Below are 13637 nucleotides of genomic sequence, written 5' to 3'. Positions count from 1 at the left end.
AACAAAAACAAACAAAAAAAATTAGAAAATAAAGAAAAGAAAAAAATTTTTTACAAAAATAATAATGATAATAAAAAAATGAAAATTAAAATTTAATAATAATAATAATAAAATTAAAAAATTTAAAAAAATTAAAAACATTAAAAAAAGTTAAAGAACAACACCAAAAAAAATTGAAAATGAAAGAAAAAAGAAAAAAAAAGAAAAAGAAAAAATGATAATAATAATAATAATAAATGCAGTCCTAGAGTTTGATTAACTTCTCTTCCAGTAGGTGGAGCTGTGCCCACTGGGCCAAGCTTCTCCCCTCAATAGATGGGAACCAGTCACTGTGCTGCAGCTCTTCCTCCCAGACTGTGCGGGTCTCCAATCCTGGGTGCCCAGGGCCTTCTCTTGTGTTTCCTCAAGCCAGGCCGTGCTCACCTGACGCTCACCACAATACTGGCTACATGCCAGTTCTGCGGTTCCTGCGAGCCCTGTTTCCATGAACGCCTGGTGTCGCGACCCCCTTGCCCGCAAGGAAGACGCAACAACAGGAATCTTCTTTCAGCCGTTTATTCAGGTCCTTGATATTTCTTCTTCTTCCTCTCGGATGCCTCTCCCAGCCTTAATAAAGCATCTCAAGCCCCAATGCGAAGCTGCCACGTGGAGCTTTCTCATAGGGTGTTAAAAAACCATGCGCCAACTCTCCCAAATAAGGAGTTGTTTGTTACAGACCACAGCGGAGCCAGCGCCATCTTGTAATGGCGACCACAGTCCGCAGAAACGGCTCACCACAGTTCCCCCTTTTGTTTTCCAAAAACAATACAGGCGAGAGTAGAGGTCCTATCCCACTGTGCAGAAGTGGCTGCATAGTATGGCTCAGCCCCAAGGAGGCGCCTTCCCCAGATCTGAGGCCATATCAGCCGACGCTTTTCTCCGTGGGACGGGGCGTGGACGCGTCTAACCCGCATACAATAGGACATGCTCTCCTTGAGGTCCACTTCAAGGATCACTCAAGTGCAGTGCCTTGCCTCGCATCCTGTATCGTGATGATGGTGGACGAAGGGGGATGGCTGAGGCTGAACTGTGGCTGTATAGAAATACGACGACAAACAAGTTGGCAACACCCTAAAAGAAAGGCACGGGTCTTAAGGCGATAGAAAAGCACTAGTGTGGAAACCCATCTGCGTGCAATGGCAGTAAAGCCGGCAGAGTGCAAGGGCTTTCCAACACTAAGAGAATAACAAAGAAAGACATGTCGATCCCAGTGCAATGTTCATAAAACTTGGGGTGCAACGACCATGTCAAAGATTTACTGTTTAATCTGCGCAAGCCAGACTTGAGGTGAGATGCCATTTTCTAAAGCTGCAAGAGCTTGTATGATCATAGCTTTATCTGGACCAATTTCCGGCCAAATATTCGCCAATGATACGGGAGGCATTCCTGGAATCATTAAATCATGAACCGGCATCGGCATTGGCCAAGCCCGTGCCGCTGCCCACCACTGCATTGGTGTCGTCCATGTCATCGGCACCAGCACCAGAGCCAGAGCACTCAGCAGAATGAAGATCCTCATCACGGGATTGCTGTGGTATTTCTTGTTGCTGAGTAGCTGGCGTCAAGACTCTTCTTGTCAGGCGTTCAGGGACCCACAATGGTTCCGTGCGATCCTGGGGAAAAACACATACAGATCCTCGTGCCCATGTCAGCACGGGGTCGGGGCCGTTCCATTGGCCCGTAAGAACATCTTTCCACTTAACATAGCCAATCACAGAGGGCTGAGGGGACACATGTCTATCGGCCGCAGAGCGACCGTGAATATCCAAATTCAAAAAATTAATGGTAAAGAGAGCTAAGGACAGGCGTTCTTTAGGAGTATGTTCAGCTCCTATTCCCCCCTTTTGTTTTTGTAAAGTTTCCTTTAAGGTGCGATGAGCACGCTCAACAGTAGGCTGCCGCATAGTGGCAAGCACACATAATTGGAAAGGTTTATCACTCTGGAGCCTGCATAAAGTAGCATGTTGTATAGCTTCTTCTACTGTCATAAGGGCCGCTCTAGCCTCTTTAGTGAGGCTACGAGGGGAAGTAAGATCTGGATCACCCCTAAGAGTAGCATACAAAGGCTGTAGCATAACATTAGAAATATGTAAATATCAGTTTTTGATAATCATTTAGAGTTTGGAGATCCTGAGTTCGTATGGTGATTTTTTGTGGTCGTAATTTGCCATACCCAATTGTTGCTCCCAAATACTTAATAGAATCCCCTATTTGAACCTTTTCAGGTGCAATATGCAGTCCATATTGAGCTAACAACTTCACTAGGTCTTTATAGGCCTCATGAATTGTCTGCTCTAATTTAGCAGCCAATAATTGAGCAATCCGATCTCCTGGGGAGATGGACACAATGCCCCCTGGAGCTTCCACCATAACCTTTACTATCCCTACAGTATCAGGACTTATGACTCCGGGGAAAACACGAAGACCTTGTAAAATAGAGGATGCACGTCCAATTAGCAAACCTACAGTGCCAGGTGGTAAAGGCCCTTTGAACTCAGTTTCCACCAATTGGACTCCCATCTTAGGTGTTAATACGAGTCTGGAGGTGGAACAGAGGTCCAATCCCGCGGCACCTGTAGTGGCTCTCCGCGTTTCATGGGATGGCGTAGAGATGGCCATGTCTCGGGTTCGGGTGTAACATTCTCCACTGCCCCATATTTTTGTGGGCCCTGGGGTCGAGGGCCCCGTCGGCCGTTTTTTGGCCCAGCTGAAATAGGTTGTCCATGAATGTCCCTCACTGATCTACACTCTTTTGCCCAATGCTTCCCCTTTTTGCATCTTGGACACAACCCCGGTAGACGAAAGCCATTGGAAGGGCCACCGTGAGGAGGTCCAGTAAAATTGTCTTTTTTGGGACATTCACGTCTGACATGACCGGGTTGACCACAATGGAAGCACGTTCCGGCGGCAGGACCGCCCCCTTTTGCAATCCGAAGGACAGCAGCTGCAAGACCTGCATTAGTTAAAGGTCCTCCAATCTCTCTACACACCTTCATCCATGCTTCTATGCCTTTGTTCTTATAAGGAGCGATTGCTGCTTTACATTCCTTGGTGCATTGCTCAAAGACCAATTGCTTAACAAGGGGCATGGCTCTATCAGGATCCCCAAAAATCTTTCCAGCGGCATCCACCATCCTTGCTACAAAGTCTGAAAAGGGTTCTGTAGGGCCTTGTATAATCTTGGTCAAATTACCAGATACCTCTCCTCTGTTTGGAAGTGACTTCCATGCCCGAATGCAAATGTTATTAATTTGATCATATACCTCAAGAGGGAATCCTGTCTGTTGATTAGCAAATCTACCTTGCCCCAAAAGCATGTCCTTATCCCAATGAGGATGTCCCGCCGCATGGTTTTGGGCGGCCTGTTCTATTGCGCCCTCTAACACAAATGTTCTCCAGTCCAAATATTTACCTGGGGAAACACAAGCCCGAACAAGGCTAGCCCAATCAGAGGGAGTCATACAGTATCTAGACAGACTCTCCACCTGAGTTAGTGTGAAGGCGGCATCCACCCCATAAGTGCGCACAGACTCCGCCAGGGTCTTCACAATTTTAAAATCTAAAGGCTCATGGAATCTTCCCCTATTATCGTCCTGAAAAACTGGATAAGCAAGACCCATCTCAGCGTGAACAGCCTTCCATGTTTGAGCATGGAAAGCTCTCCCCGAAACACCCCCACCATACGGCGGTGGATCCGGAGGATCACATTTCTTGAGCCCCTGCTTATCTTTGCTCCCTTCTCCTACAGCTAAACTCCCTAGCTGGCGAGACAGCCTCCCAAGCTCCTCCTCCTCATTCTCCTCTTCCTCTGACCCACTTTCACATGGAGGTGTGCGCAGCGCACTGAGATCTGGATACAATCGCCTCTTCCCCTGTTTCACGCTCCGCACACTTCCATCCTCCCGAGATACCTCACTTCCTGCCGTCTCTGATTTCTCCTCATGTAATTGTTCTAGAACTTCCTGTCCTTTAGTAAGTGCGTCATGACATCTGTCCTCTGTGAGGCAACTACGGACTATTCTCCAAAGGGGTATCACCCCGCCCTCTAATATGCCCTGCTCAGAAGCAAAGTCAAGATCTTTGCCTAATTTATCCCAACTAGGTATGGTAAGGCTGCCCGAAAATGCAAACCACGGTGCAGCAATATCTATCTTCTGTAAAAATCTCTGTAAAGTACGATGCTTCACTTCCAGGCCCTTGGAACGTAACAGGCCATCTAGGGCCAGGAGAAGCGGACTTGAAGATGCGGCACCCATGACACAACAACAAAAGAAACACAGAAAACAAAAGACACAGACGACAAAAGAAACACAGAAAACAAAAGTGAAAGTACACATTGCAGCTGCAATAAAATATGAGGCTCTCTCTTTCTTTGTAGAGGAGCTGACCCCGCTTTGGTCGCGGATCCCACTTACTGGGACTATCCCCGCTTTGGTCGCGGGTCCCACTTACCTGGGACTATCCGGTGCACCACCCCTGACGGCTGAAAGTTCTGGTTCCCGGGTCTCGGCACCACTTGTCGCGACCCCCTTGCCCGCAAGGAAGACGCAACAACAGGAATCTTCTTTCAGCCGTTTATTCAGGTCCTTGATATTTCTTCTTCTTCCTCTCGGATGCCTCTCCCAGCCTTAATAAAGCATCTCAAGCCCCAATGCGAAGCTGCCACGTGGAGCTTTCTCATAGGGTGTTAAAAAACCATGCGCCAACTCTCCCAAATAAGGAGTTGTTTGTTACAGACCACAGCGGAGCCAGCGCCATCTTGTAATGGCGACCACAGTCCGCAGAAACGGCTCACCACAGCCTGGGCTCACTCTGCCTATTTGCCTCCCTCAGACTCTAAGTTTGTAGAGCTTGGGGCTGAGAACCCCCAGCGAATTTGCTTGCCGTGCGGTAGGCACACCCCGGTAGCTGGTGCAAGAGACTTCAGTTGTCAGCACTGGTTGGAGCTGTAGCCGGGAGTTCCACGCCGTGAGTCCCGCACCACTCCTGATTCCCTCGGTTAGCAATATCATTTTACAATGCCTTCCATCTGAATATCAGTTCAAGCAAGGAGCATCAATCAAAGCTAGAACAGCTAGGTGAGTGATTTCAGATGCAGGATGTTTACATAGTCCTGAAGGACCATGATATGATGTCTAGCACTTACTTATTAGAGCAGAAGCTCTGTAATGGAGAGATCTGTTGGATACCACCTTCTTTCCTGAGAAAATTAGCATAAGCTGTATTGAAATAAGTGACATGATGTGTTCCCACCTCACCATGTGATTCAGTGACACTTTCATTGACATTTATGTAGTTTTCTTCCCAAATTCAGGATGAGAATCTAATCCCTAGAAAACTACCATACAAAGCCAGCCTCAGGCATGTTTGATTTCTGTCCTGGATTCCTTGGTAAGGCAAACATGATGAAAGGAAAGAAACAAGTACAGGAAAGGGAACTACTACCCCTGATTACGGGAGACTAAATAGAAAAGATAATCACATTACATGTCTGTTCTTTAACTGGACATAAATTGTACAAGAAAAGTCTACAAGAAGATTGTAAAATTAATGGGCTAATTTAAACATAGGCTTCTGTTAGTATTATAGTGTGAATGATGTCTGAGTATACATGCAATGTATACTGTATAGGAGAAAATCATCATTCTGGAAATGACTTGAGGCAACAGTCTATAAGTAAATAGCTTAATGGACAGATATTAAAGTATAAATACTCTTCTAAATTTTATTTAGATTCCAATTTTTTTACAAAATATACCAGTGGGAAAAATTCAATCCCCTGATATTTCAAAAAAAACATAAAAGCATTTCACTCACATGCACAAGGCCCTGGGTTCAATCCCCAGCACCACAAAAATAAATAAATAAATAAAATCATGTATCAATTTGTTTTTAAAATTCTTCCTTTAAGTATAATTAAAGTTGTGATATATGACAAGATTTTCATAAGATGCATGTGGATATATGTTTAGAAAAAGTTGTTTGAACATATGGAAATTCACAAATAAAAAAATGAAGCAGAACAATACCACCATAAGCAAAAGGAAAGAGAAAAACTGGTCAATTAACTAAGAGCTAAACAAAACAACTTTTACAAAAAGACAAGTGCAAATCTTTGAGAACTGGTTTTTGCAAATTCTCTTCAGGTAGGACATAAATCCACAAATTGACCTCATATGATTATAGAAAGTCTACTGGAACAGTGTGTCTCATAAGAGGGTTGAACCACAAAGTCCACAAAATGCAGCCTTCCATGTGTTTTCATATAACCAGTGAGCAAAGAATGTTTAAATTGAAAGAAAAAGAAGAATATTTTTACATGAAAAAATATTTGCGAATTTATTATTTCACTTTCCATAACATTGAACTTGGTCATGTTCTATAGAATGCTCTATAGATTGCCTGTAACTGCTTCCATGTTGCAATGGCAGAGTTCAGAAATGTCAACAGAATCCTAGTATCCTGCAAAGTCCATATTGGCTGTAGACAATTACAAAAGAAGTCAGTCAACTCCTATTAGAGTGTCATCTCCACAGACATCAGTAATTTCAGCCTATGGAAGAAAAATAATTTATCTAATTGGAAAATGGCAACCAAGGATTGAAAAATTCTATATCAGACTGTTCCAAGAAGAAGAGCATAAATGATTATTCTCTTGAGGCTACAGTTCTATAAACTTCAAAGATACCAGCCATATCATAACCTGCCATTCAGTGAGCAGAATGGGATCATAAAGGAGGCCCACAAAGAAGATGCATTGGATAAGGAGGACTGACAATCCCTGATTCTTCAGTCTATTTCCCATTTAGTTACACATAAGAAGGCAATCAAATTTCATTAATTTTATCCTCTCATCTCAATAAGAAATAAACACCATCTCTTCCTTGTTCCTCTGCTAGAAAAAGAGTAAGTTCAGGTCCTAATTCATACACTAAATACAAGAGCAAGCCCCATGACCTTCCTTCCCCTGAAGCCATCAGTCTTCTCCCCAGGACAGACTTTATAGGTACAACCTAATGAATCTAATCAGATTTTTCCAATGAAAAGACAATTATTATTTGTATTATTTTAAATATAATACTGATATTTTCTGATCTCAAATTTTAAAATCTACTCTGTAACACCAAGTAGGTTTTCTGGATGAACACAGAAAGCATGTGGTAAAAAGAATGTTAGTGCTTCACAGATAAAAATCATCTCAAGACTTCAGATGTGGATGCTGGAAATGAGGCCCAGTGGTAGAATGTTTCCTGGTGTGTGCAAGGTTCTGTATTTGATCCCCTGTGTAAATGGATGGATAGATAGATAGATAGATTCCATAAATGGGAGACAGAGAGGAAAGAGAATGGCACAATTTGATTATGTTCATATACTGTCCTACTAAAGATGAGGGAAGGAAGTGTTACAACCTTCTTTCCATTTATGGGAAAGAAATGAACCCTTTCTGGAAGAATATAAGCTCTGAAATTTTATATTTTTCCCCATGTGATACCCAGTTCTTCACCAAAAAAGATTTGGCATTTCAAGCATATGACAAAGTAGCCATCAGAAGGAAGAAACATACCTACTTCAAGGAACATTTCTCACATATTTTTATGCAGCCAGCACTATCTTGATATCTATTATCTAAGAAAGTTTTTGGAGGAAAAATTATTGACAAAAAATTTGTTATAAGCACTGAAGACATGAAAACAAGTGATAGGCCAAATCCATCTCTGTGTATGTATTTGCAATTTGTATATTTAGTGCAGAAAATTCATCCAATATCATATAATCTATCCCCCAGATGCTGAAAATCAATTTGTATATACACATTCTTGACCAAAGTTTATATGAAATTAAGAGAAGAAAATTTCCCTTATTTGAAAAAGAACATCTACCACATTGTATGTAAAACAACCTTCTCTGCAATGAGATAGTAAGCTTCTAACCATTCCTGTAGATAAGAAATAAAACAAGAATGACTGCAATCATGTGTTCTGTTCAATGTGACGGAGAAATCCTAAAGAGGGCAATAATGCAATAAAGAGAAATCAAGGATATAAAAACAGGAAATACATCAAATTGGCTCAGACAAGAGGATAAAAAACACTGACATTTCAAATGTATCTCAAACAAACCATTGGCAATTACTAGGAAAGTTATTAAGTTTACTAGATGTAACATCATCACAATGATAAAATCAAATATAATCACACACACCAGTTAGAAAGAAGAGTCAGTGATGTGTTTTAATGACATAGCATGGACAAAAATATTCATTTTACAGAAAAAAATAACAAAATATTTAGGAGTCACTGAACTGAAAAAAAACACAATACTGAGAATGTTAAATGAATCAAAAATAAATTGAGAATATAATTATGAATTTAAAGAATCAACAGGTCAAGATATCAATTCTTACTTAATTTGTCTATAGGTTTATTGTTCTCATGAGGAAAACCTAAGAAATCACTTGGGGAATCAACAAACTAGTTTTTTAATCAGAAATTGAATGCAGCACTACTTAACTACTGAGCTACATCCCCAGCCATTTTTTATTTTATATTTTGAGACAGGGTCTAGCTAAGTTACTTAGAGCCTTCCTAAATTGCCAAAACTGGCTTAGAACCTGCACTCTTCCTGCCTCAACCTCCTAAGCTACATGAGCCACCACACCCTGTGACAACAAAATTTTTAACCTTGGTATGGAAATGTAGACATTTAATAATGGCAAAAACAATGTTTAAAATGTAAAACCAATTTGGAAGGCTCACATGGCCAGATACAGCCACCTCTTAGAAAGCTTTATACCCAAACTAGAAACTGCACACAGGTCATTAAGTAGCCAAATGTTTTGCAACTTGTCTCACCCTGTGTGTTAGAGAATTACAATCCTGCTATGGATTTGGGACCAGGAAGAACACTGAGGCCCAGCCCAGAAGAAACAAGCTTACCTTGGGAATGAGGTAATTTCTGAATTTAACATCACAAGTCACTACATGGGGCAGGTTGACTGGAATGAGATCAATGTATCTCTGGATCTCATACAACACAGCATCTGTGTAGGGCATGTGGCTTCTGTCCTGCATGCAGGGGCTGCGGTGTCTGCCAATCACACACTGAATCTCTTCCTGGACTTTAGCTGGTAAGACACAAGAAAGAAATGAGGGGATAGGAGAGAAAGGGCACATTTGTCATAGCAACTGAGTATCATGAGAAACTGGACAAAGATATCCCAACAGCATTATGAATATAAATGATATGCCCAGAGGTACACTTACATATATAAACAGTGCCTCTGGGCATATCATTTATATTCATATATATATATACACACACTCTTCATTAAACTACATTTTAAAGTAGATAGAAGCAGAGAAAGTAAATAAAATAAAAAATAGGACCATACTTATACATTAGCATCCCACAGAATTAATATAAGTAGAACTAAATAATATTTTCAAAAAATTTAACAGAATATAAACACATCAAGGATTTACAGTTCTGGCAGAAAGAAAATGGGAATAAAATACTAAATTTACATGAAAATAATTTATGTTTAATATAAAGTACAATAGATTGATATATATATATATATGAAGGTTTTATATGAGAGCAATTTGCAGTGGAACTCCCATCAAATTCCCACATCTTCTTTTTAAATATTTTTTTTAGTTATTGACGGGCCTTTATTTTATTCATTGATTTATATGTGGTGCAGAGAATCAAACCCAGTGCCTCACACATGTCAGGCAAGCGCTCTACAAATGAGTCCAATCCCAGCTCTATCCTCCCACATCTTAGGCACAGACACTCAGCACTCTAACACCTCGTTCTGAAATTTAAAGTCATATTCAAATAATGATTCTCTATTTTTTGTGTGTGCATTATTACACAACACTTAATGATTTCCAAGTATGTGGAAATGAGAGTTTGCATAACTCAATGAGTTAAGCACAAAATTGGGAAAGGACACACACACACACACACACACACACGATTGCCCACCAGACTCTATTCACGAGGATATATTTTTTTCCAAGGGTCATATGTTTTATTTCATATTTGGAAGCTGTGAGGAAAAAGAAGCTATGGGGGTGGGTCTCCTAAAAATAAAAGGGAGATCAGCAGAGGACAGGGACCAAGGGGTTGGGGTAAAGAGGGAGAGGTAATGCTTGGGAGTGATATTAGCCAAATTATATTTTTATATATTGTGTGCATGTATGAATATGTATCAACAAAACCCATCAATATATACAACTATAATCACTAATAAAAAATAAATAAAAAGAATAATCTAGTTCATAGCACAACCTAACAATCAATGAAAAGAATGTAACACACACCTAAAAAAAAGATGATGAATCCTGGGATAGAACAGTTAAGAAAATTCCAAAATAAAGAGGAGATTCCAGACAGTGTCCATGATAGCAAACCCATCATTATCTATGGTACAGTTGCATTTTTCTCGAAGTATTCCTCTCTTATTCTCCAACCAGTCTATCCATCCATCTCTCATTCATCAATAGACAAGTGTAGAAAGATGTCTAAATTCACTCCCTATGTTAGGCCTAATTATGTCTACATATTACAATCTGGGGGCATTTTTAGCCTTCATATTTGTCCATATCTTTTTTTAATTGGTTATTCAAAACGTTACAAAGATTGAAGAATCACATCGGTTACACATCCATATTTTTACATAATGCCATAATAGTAACTGTTTTATTCTGCTACCTTTCCTATTCTCTACTATCCCCCCTCCCCTCCCCTCCCATCTTCTCTCTCTACCCCATCTACTGTAATTCATTTCTCTCCTTATTTTTTTCCCATTCCCCTCACAACCTCTTATATGTAATTTTGTATAACAATGAGAGTCTCCTTCCATTTCCATTCAATTTCCCTTTTCTCTCCCTTTCCCTCCCACCTCATGACTCTATTTAATGTTAATCTTTCCACCTGATCTTCCTCCCTGCTCTGTTCTTGGTTGCTCTCATTATATCAAAGAAGACATTTGGCATTTGTTTTTTAGGGATTGGCTAGCTTCACTTAGCATAATCTGCTCTAATGCCATCCATTTCCCTGCAAATTCAATGATTTTGTCATTTTTTAGTGCTGCATAATACTCCATGGTGTATAAATGCCACATATTTTTTTATCCATTCATCTATTGAGGGGCATCGGGGTTGGTTCCTCAGTCTAGCAATTGTGAATTGTGCTGCTATGAGCATCGATGTGGCAGTATCCCTGTAGTACGCTCTTTTAAGGTCTTCAGGGAATAGTCCCAGAAGGGCAATAGCTGGGTCAAATGGCGGATCCATTCCCAGATTTCCCAGGAATCTCCATACTGCTTTCCATATTGGCCGCACCAATTGGCAGTCCCACCGGCAATGTACAAGAGTACCCTTTTCCCCACATCCTCCCCAGCACTTGTTGTTGTTTGACTTCATAGTGGCTCCCAATCTTACTGGAGTGAGATGGTATCTTAGGATGGTTTTGATTTGCATTTCTCTGACTGCTAGAGATGGTGAGCATTTTTTCATGTACTTGTTGATTGATTGTATGTCCTACTCTGAGAAGTGTCTGTTCAGGTCTTTGGCCCATTTGTTGATTGGGTTATTTGTTTTCTTATTATTTAATTTTTTGAGTTCTTTGTATACTCTGGATATTAGGGCTCTATCTGAAGTGTGAGGAGTAAAAAATTGTTCCCATGATGTAGGCTCCCTGTTTACCTCTCTTATTGTTTCTCTTGCTGAGAAAAAACTTTTTAGTTTAAGTAAGTCCCATTTGTTGATTCTTGTTATTAACTCTTGTGCTATGGGTGTCCTATTAAGGAATTTGGAGCCCGACCCCACAATATGTAGATCGGAGCAAACCTTTTCTTCTATCAGACGCATAGTCTCTGATTTGATATCAAGGTCCTTGATCCATTTTGGGTTAACTTTTGTGCATGGCGAGAGAAAGGGATTCAGTTTCATTTTGTTGCATATGGATTTCCAGTTTTCCCAGCACCATTTGTTGAAGATGCTATCCTTCCTCCATTGCATGTTTTTAGCCCCTTTATCAAATATAAGATCGTTGTAATTTTGTGGATTGGTCTCTGTGTCCTCTATTCTATACCATTTGTCACCCACCTGTTTTGGTACCAGTACCATGCTGTTTTTGTTACTATTGCTCTGTAATATAGTTTGAAATCTGGTATCGCTATACCGCCTGATTCACACTTCCTGATTAGAATTGCTTTTGCTATTCTGGGTCTTTTATTTTTCCATATGAATTTCATGATTGCTTTATCTATTTCTACAAGAAATGCCATTGGGATTTTGATTGGCATTGGATTAAACCTGTAGAGAATTTTGGGTAATATCGCCATTTTGATAATGTTAGTTCTGCCTATCCATGAACAGGGTATATTTTTCCATCTTCTAAGATCTTCTTCTATTTCTCACTTTAGGGTTCTTTAGTTTTCATTGTATAAAACTTTCACCTCTTTTGTTAGGTTGATTCCCAAGTTTTTTTTTTTTTTTTGAGGATATTGTGAATGGGGTGGTTTTCCTCATTTCCAGTTCAGAAGATTTGTCACTGATATACAGGAATGCCTTTGATTTATGCATGTTGATTTTATATCCTGCCACTTGCTGAATTCATTTATTAGCTCCAGTAGTTTCTTTGTAGATCCTTTTGGGTCTTCTGGGTATAGAATCATGTCATCCGCATATAGTGATAATTTAAGTTCTTCTTTTCCTATCTTAATGCCTTTAATTTCTTTCGTCTGTCTAATTGCTCTGGCCAGTATTTCGAGGACTATATTGAATAGAAGTGGTGAGAGAGGGCATCCCTGTCATGCTCCAGATTTTAGAGGGAATGCCTTCAGTTTTTTTTCCATTTAGAATGATGCTAGCCTGAGGTTTAGCATAGATTGCTTTTACAATGTTGAGGTAAGTTCCTGTTATCCCTAGTTTTTTTAATGTTTTGAACATAAAGGGATGTTGTACTTTGTCGAATGCTTTTTCTGCGTCTATCGAGATGATCATATGGTTCTTATATTTAGTATATTGATGTGGTGAATTACATTTATTGATTTCCATATATTGAACCAGCCTTGCATCCCAGGGATGAATCCTACTTGATCATGGTGTACGATCTTTTTGATATGTTTTTGTATATGATTTGCCAGAATTTTATTGAGGATTTTTGCATCTAATTTCATTAGGGATATTGGTCTGTAGTTTTCTTTCTTTGAGGTGTCTTTATCTGGTTTGGGAATCAGGGTGATATTGGCCTCATAGAATGAATTTTGAAGTTCTCCCTCTTTTGCTATCTCCTGAAATAGATTGTGGAGTATTGGTTTTAGTTCTTCTTTAAAGTTCTTGTAAAACTCTGCTGTATATCCATCCGGTCCTGGGCTTTTCTTGGTTGGTAGTCTTTTGATGGCTTCTTCTATTTCCTCACTTGATATTGGTCTGTTTAGGTTGTTTATATCTTCCTGACTCAATCTGGGAAGCTCATGTCTTATGGAATTTATCGATGCCTGCACTATCTTCTATTTTATTAGAGTATAGGGTTTCAAAATAATTTCTAATTATCTTCTGTATTTCTGAATTATCTGTTGTGAT

This window comes from Spermophilus citellus (assembly GCF_964194105.1).
Source record: "Spermophilus citellus genome assembly, chromosome: 15".
Classification (NCBI taxonomy): Eukaryota; Metazoa; Chordata; class Mammalia; order Rodentia; family Sciuridae; genus Spermophilus; species Spermophilus citellus.
Note: the sequence above shows the minus strand (reverse complement) of the source record.